Here is a 7,291-nt window from a genome sequence, read left to right as displayed (position 1 = left end):
ATAACTACATCACTTGGTCGCGTGCTATGCGACGGGCCCTTCGTGCCAAAAACAAATTGAGGTTTATTTCTGGAGATATCCCCAAACCAATCGAACCCATGGATCCTCTTCTTGAGCTCTGGGAGCGTTGCAACGACATGGTGGTGTCGTGGATCCAAAACTCCATCAGTTCTTCAATCAAGTCGAGCGTGGTCTTTGTTGATGATGCGCGCGATATATGGCTTGATCTTCAAGCCCGATTCTCCCATCAGAATGGTCCACGGATTTTTCAGTTAAAAAAAACTCTAGCCAGTCTTAATCAAGACACAGACTCTGTAAGTATCTACTATGGTAAGCTCAAAACTCTTTGGGATGAGCTTTCAATTTATGACCCGATTCCTGTGTGTACTTGTGGAACTGCGAAAACCCTTTTGGATAGATATCAACGTGATTGTGTATTTCAATTTCTTATGGGTCTGCATGATAGCTATTCTAATGTTCGTGACCAGATAATGTTGTTAGACCCTCTTCCACCCGTGAGCAAAATTTTCTCCCTCATTCAACAACAGGAGCAACAACACCAACTTCTTTCCTACCAACCATCTCCTGAGTCCATGGCTTTAGCCATCAATAGGCCTTTTACCCAACCTGCTAGAACCACAAATCAGACCAAAAATACCACTAAGAAAGACCGTGCTTATTGCACACATTGCAAAATTTCTGGTCACACATTTGAAACATGTTTTAAGGCTGGAAATGCTGCACCTCCTGTCTGTTCTCACTGCAATTTATCTGGTCACACCATGGAGAGGTGCTACAAACTGCATGGCTATCCACCTGGCCATAAGTTTTTTAACAAAAACACCAATTCCACTGTTCTTGCCACACAAGCTACATTGTCTCCTGCTTCTGACCTTGATACAGTTAGTGACGAAAGAGTGGGTTTAACTCGAGCTCAGTATCAGCAACTACTAGCTCTACTTCAGCCACGGGAACCTTCTGCTGTTCAGCCTCCCTCTCATTCAATTCAGTCCAATCTCACCTCTGCCAATATGCCTAACCCGCCACTCAACTTTTCTGGTATTTCTCTTTGCCTCTCTACATGCACACACATTCCACCTCACTCCACAAATATTCCTTGGATCATTGACACCGGTGCAACGGATCACATGGTCTGCTGCACCTCACTACTCACAACCATCACTGCCCATGTTAATTATTCTGTTAAAATGCCAAACGGCACTGAGGCCCCTGTCACTCACATTGGCTCTATCCAACTCACTCAATCAATTTGTCTACACGAAGTTTTATGCATACCTTCTTTTCAATTTAATTTAATTTCTGCAAAAAATTGGCTGCTGCTCTCACTTGCTGTTTAGTTTTCTTGTCTGATTATTGCCTTATTCAGGACCTTTTATCTTGGACAACGATTGGGAAGGATGAAGTACGGAGTGGCCTCTATCATTTCTTGAGAACTGAGGTCTCCCCTTCCACTTTAATCACTAAACTTTCAACCTTCTACACTACTGCCTTTTCTGGTTCAGCCTCTATTTTCCACCATACGGATGTTACTAACCTATGGCATTGTCGCCTAGGTCATCCTTCTTTTCCTTGTATTAATCTGATTACAGATCCCATTGTAAAGAAAGATGTTTCATCTATCAATACAAAACCTTGTTATGTTTGTCCATTGGCTAAGCTCCATCGATTGCCTTTTCCTCACAGCCAACATAAGACTTCTAGACCTTTTGAGATAATACACTGTGACCTATGGGGGCCTTGCTCAACTGTTGCATATGATGGTTCCAAATTTTTTCTAACAATAATTGATGACTACACAAGAAGTACTTGGCTGTACCTTCTCCACAATAAATCTGAAACCAGAAAATGTATCACTTCTTTTTCTAACTTGGTTGAAAATCAATTTGACCACAAAATCAAAATTTTAGGAAGTGACAATGGAAGTGAATTCCAAATGACAGATTTTTTTAACCATAAAGGCATCATACATTAAAGAACTTGTGTTGCCACCCCACAACAAAATGACATTGTGGAAAGAAAACACCAACACTTACTTAATGTAGCTCGAGCACTCAAAATACAAGCTGGCCTTCCACTTGAATATTGGAATGATTGCGTTTTAACCGCCACTTATTTAATTAATCGAACCCCCACTCCTCTTCTTCAAAACAAAACTCTCCATGAACTTTTGTTTAACTCAAAACCAGTGTATGCACACATGAAAATTTTTGGTTCACTTTGTTTTGCAACAACACTCCCTCAAGGGAGGAAAAAGTTTGAACCCTGAGGTCGCATGTGTATCTTTCTTGGCTATCCCTTTGGCATCAAGGGATATAAACTTCTTGACCTTAACACCAAATCAACCTTCATCTCTCGGGATGTTATTTTTCATGAGAGGATATTCCCTTTTCACTCACTTACTTCCAACATTTCTCCACCCTCACATAATGATTTTGTCTTCACCAAACCACTTCCAAACCTGCTTGATTTTCCCCATACAGCTATACAATCTCATCCCATGCCATCACAAAATAATTCTGGGCAGCCCACCACTTCTCCCAAAAATACAGCAACAACACCTCACACTTCTCCCTCTCCTCCTCACACAAATACCACTACAGCTTCCTCCCTCACACCCCCTCTTCGCAGGACAACAAGGGTAAGGAAAGCTCCTCAATATCTTCAAGACTTCCACTGTCAACAGGCCATACTCCCTGCTTCACCACCATTGCTGTCCAAGCTGGAAGACACTGTTTCAGGTAACAATTATTCTTTATCAAACTATCTCACATACCAGAAATTCTCTCCCTCATTTACTGCCTTTTCCACTTCAATTTCTTCTATTTCTGACCCACAAACATACAAGCAAGCACTTACGGACCCTGGCTGGTGTGAAGCTATGAATTCTGAACTGCAAGCTTTAAAGCAAAACAACACTTGGCTCGTCACTGACCTTCCCCCTGGAAAAGTAGCAATAGACTGTAAATATGTGTACAAGACAAAGTTTAACTCAGATGGGACTGTTGAGAGGCTGAAAGCTAGGCTTGTCGCCAAAGGTTTCACCCAACAAGAGGGTATTGACTATACGGAGACTTTCTCTCCCGTTGTTAAATTAGTCACTGTTCGGGTTTTACTTTCAATAGCAGCTGTTAAAGACTGGTTTATCCATCAATTTGATGTCAACAACGCATTTCTCCACGGTGATTTGGAAGAGGTGATTTGCACATTTCTCCAAGTGTGTAAATTGCTTAAGAGTTTATATGGCCTCAAGCAAGCTTCAAGACAATGGTACTCCAAATTTTCTTCCTCTCTTCTTACTTTTGGTTTTAACCAATCTAAGGCCGATTATAGCCTTTTCACTAAATCTGAAGGCACTTCATTTACTGCATTGCTAGTATATGTTGACGACATTATTGTGGCTGGAAATTGCTCTTCTTCTATTGCTTCTCTCAAAGCTTTCCTCAATAGTCACTTTAAAATTAAAGACCTTGGGTCCTTGCGTTATTTTCTTGGCTTGGAAGTTGCCCGTTCATCCAAAGGCATCCATTTATGTCAAAGAAAATACGCGTTGGATATCCTAGCCGACTCGGGTACACTTGGGAGCAAGCGTCTCAAAATTCCCCTTGATCAGAATTTTAAGATCAGCAAAACCACTGGTGTTCCTCTAGCTAATCCAAGCCCCTACCGTCGACTCATTGGCCGTTTATTGTACTTAACACTTACTAGGCCCGACATATGTTATGCTGTACAGCTTTTGAGTCAATTTATGGATCATCCTACATCTACACATATGGCTACTGCACACAAGGTATTGAGATACATCAAAGCTGCCCTCGGTCAAGGCATTTTGCTGTCCTCTACTTCTCAGCTCCAACTCAAGGCTTTTTGTGACTCTGATTGGTCCTCTTGTCCCGACACTCGCCGTTCAGTTACTGGTTATTGTATCTTCCTCGGTAACTCCCTGGTTTCTTGGAAAACAAAGAAGCAATCAGTTGTTTCTTGCTCGTCGGCTGAAGCCGAGTACCGTTCCATGGCCTCTACTTGTTGTGAACTCACTTGGTTGAGATATTTACTTGCTGACTTTCAGATTTCTCATTCTCAATCTGCTGTACTTTACTGTGACAATCAGGCGGCTTTACACATAGCTGCAAATCCGGTCTTTCACGAGCGAACTAAACATTGAGATGGATTGTCACCTAGTTCGGGACAAGATTCAAGAAGGCAGCATCACTACTTATCATGTTCCTTCTCACAGCCAGCTAGCAGATATGTTTACTAAAGATCTACCTTCTTTCCTTCTCAAGACTCATCTTTCCAAGATGGGAATAGCAAACCTCTATTCTCCATCTTGCAGAGGGCTATTACATAATAAAGAGGATGCTACACGTCGTTTGGATAAAGGATAGTAAACTATTTTCTTCATTTCAAATTATTTACGTTTTACATTATTCTTTCATTCTTTGTAATTAGCAACTTGTAGTCGTTTTGGGTAACTGATTCAGTTAGTTTGTTAGTAAACAGTGCCTATATTTAGTTGTATTATTCTACTTTGAGATATAATGAAATACGACACACACGGAAAAGGATTCTTCCAGACCTTCTCTGCAACTCGTCTATTTCCCTGTTTCCTTCCGCAACCTCACAATATATATATATATATATAGAGAGAGAGAGAGAGAGTAAGGAGGGGACCCCTTGAGCCTCGTAACAAACTGACATCCCTCCCATTTGGATCCAAGCCCGTACGTTCTTATTTGAAATTTTGAACTACCCTTGCCACTTGGATCTTATCTTATCTTTTTATCGTATCCTTTGTTGGGATATGCCTCGGCTGTTAGGAGTTTGCATGAGACATTTTCCCGCAGGCCGTTGGCGGTGTAAATAATTGCCAGTGTTTGCAGGCCGTTTGAGGTGTTTGGCTAGGGCCCACTTCTCTGGGCTATGAAGCTGATCTTGTGAAGGGAGATAGATCTAACCCTTCCGCAATCGTCAAAAAAAAAAAAAACATCATATTGGAAACTTTCTTGTTTTGGTAGATCCAGGCATTTTCAAAGGTGATGAAGTACAATAAATAAGTAGCAACCAACCACGAAGATTCCTAAGGATCAGGAGCGGCCACTCGACTAAGCGCGCGCGCGTCTTCAACTCAAACAGATGAGATAGAATTCACCGCAAATCATTCCCATTCTTCCATGGGACCCATCACTTTCCCCACCAATCACGCCACTTATTATTATTATTGTTTTCAATTAAACTAAAACCAGTTTCTGTCACTATGAAAAGGTCCCCAACTACCATATATTTGTGGGTTGCCACTGCCAGAGTAGTAGTACTAGTAGTGGTGGTAGTCTAGTCTGGATTGATTGCCCATGTGGTGGCCGATTTACAATTATGTAGTACTTTAAAGAGAGAGAGTATTGCTGTTCATAAGTTTCATATACTATATACTATAATTTTTTTATTTTTATAATTTTTTTTTATTTTATTATTTTTAAAACAATTAAATTCTTCTATTCATTATCTATATACCACATATTTGATAAGTGAAAAAAATTATAAAAATTATAAAAAAAATGATGTGTAGTGTATGAGGCTTATAAATAGAATTTTTCAAAGAGAAATACTATATATCATTCCTTATTGATTCTTACATCTAGACTTACACATTTTTTTTAGAGTGTAGGAGTATTTTTTTTAGGAAAATACTCTAGCAACAAAGTAATTATACAAAAATAATCTCACAAACTGACATGACTTGATGTGGTTTGTCAAATTGTAAAGTTACTTATATTATAAAGTAAATCTAACAGATCAGATAAAGTCACATCAGTTTATAGGATTATTTTTATATAATTCCTTTGTGAATGTAATAGTCATTTTTTTTTATAGGGTGTGTGCGTGTTTTTCATAAGAAATATAGTGTGGGGTGTATAATGATGAACAGTAATTGATAAAAAGAATTTTTCTAATTTAAATGAAGTCTAACTTATCCAAAAAATAAATAAATAATAAAGAGTGTACTTATAATTTGCAATTAAGATTTTTTTAGAAATGATTTTATATTTCTTAGTATGCAAGTCTCATGCACTCTGTTTGAAAAAAGTAGGTAAATGTAGGCTATATTTGGTTGGTTGAGTGATCTCAAACCAATCATTAATAAGATTCACTACTTTTGTTAACTTCTCATAAAGAAGTTAAATTCATCTTAACTTATTTCATACATTTACACACACATCTCAAACTTATTCATATCCAAACAAATCTTAATGGGATCCACAACACTAATATCTACAGATTATCTGAGATCATCTCAACATCTAAATGTAACCTAGACAACTATTTTAACTAACTCTTAATACAACCCGCTTTTTAATTGGTAAACTATACTATATTTAAAAAAAAAAAAAAAGTGCACTGAGGCTCACACATGTTGAAACTATATCCAACATTAGGATAAGTTTTTGATTTGTCAAGCTAGCTAAGTGAAAAATAGAGTGGTGAGCATGGAAGGGATGAGGCTGAAAAGAAAAAGGAGTGCATGGGGGTTATGATTGGTGAGAGTGTATTGGAATTGGAAACATCTATTATCAAATTTGCAACGATGGATTCTAGTTGCATCAGTGCTGCTGTTTTTCTCACTTTTGCACCACCAAACTCTCACCTTTTTTTTTTTTCTTTTTTGAGGTCACTTCTTTTGCCTACTTCTTTGCTTAAACCTCAAACCTATAAAAGTAAACAAATTTAAATGACCCTACAACTTAAATAAAAATATCACAATATGCAAATATATATATATATATATATATATAGTAATGATATTTTCATGTTTTAAATTTATTATTCTTTATGATATTTATTTATATTATAAGTAAACCCTTACAATATAAAAATTATAGGTAAAGAATAGAGATTTATGAATTTTTTTCATAAATTTTTTTCATGTCATATGCATTACAATAATACTACTTACAAGTCGTCAAATAACATTTCTATCTCAAGCTCGTATTTTATATTTAATTTGAAAAAGAAATACAAAATTTTTAGATGCAATTATCATATATAGTTGAATCGAAATCACAATCATAAATAGTTTCAAATAATACAAAATAAAATAAAAAAAATTAAGGAAACAATATTTAAAGTGATTTGGGTCTAAGATGTATGGCCACATGTGGTTTGATAAAGGTAGTCATATAATCATTTCAAAAATATATTATATATCTTATAAATTTATTTACATATTTATTTATAGAAAAATGAAAAATACACAATATTTTTTATAATATATTTT

Source organism: Juglans regia, chromosome 16, assembly GCF_001411555.2.
Source record: "Juglans regia cultivar Chandler chromosome 16, Walnut 2.0, whole genome shotgun sequence".
NCBI lineage: Eukaryota > Viridiplantae > Streptophyta > Magnoliopsida > Fagales > Juglandaceae > Juglans > Juglans regia.
The sequence above is the reverse complement of the archived record's forward strand: the minus strand, read 5'-3'. Positions refer to the sequence as shown.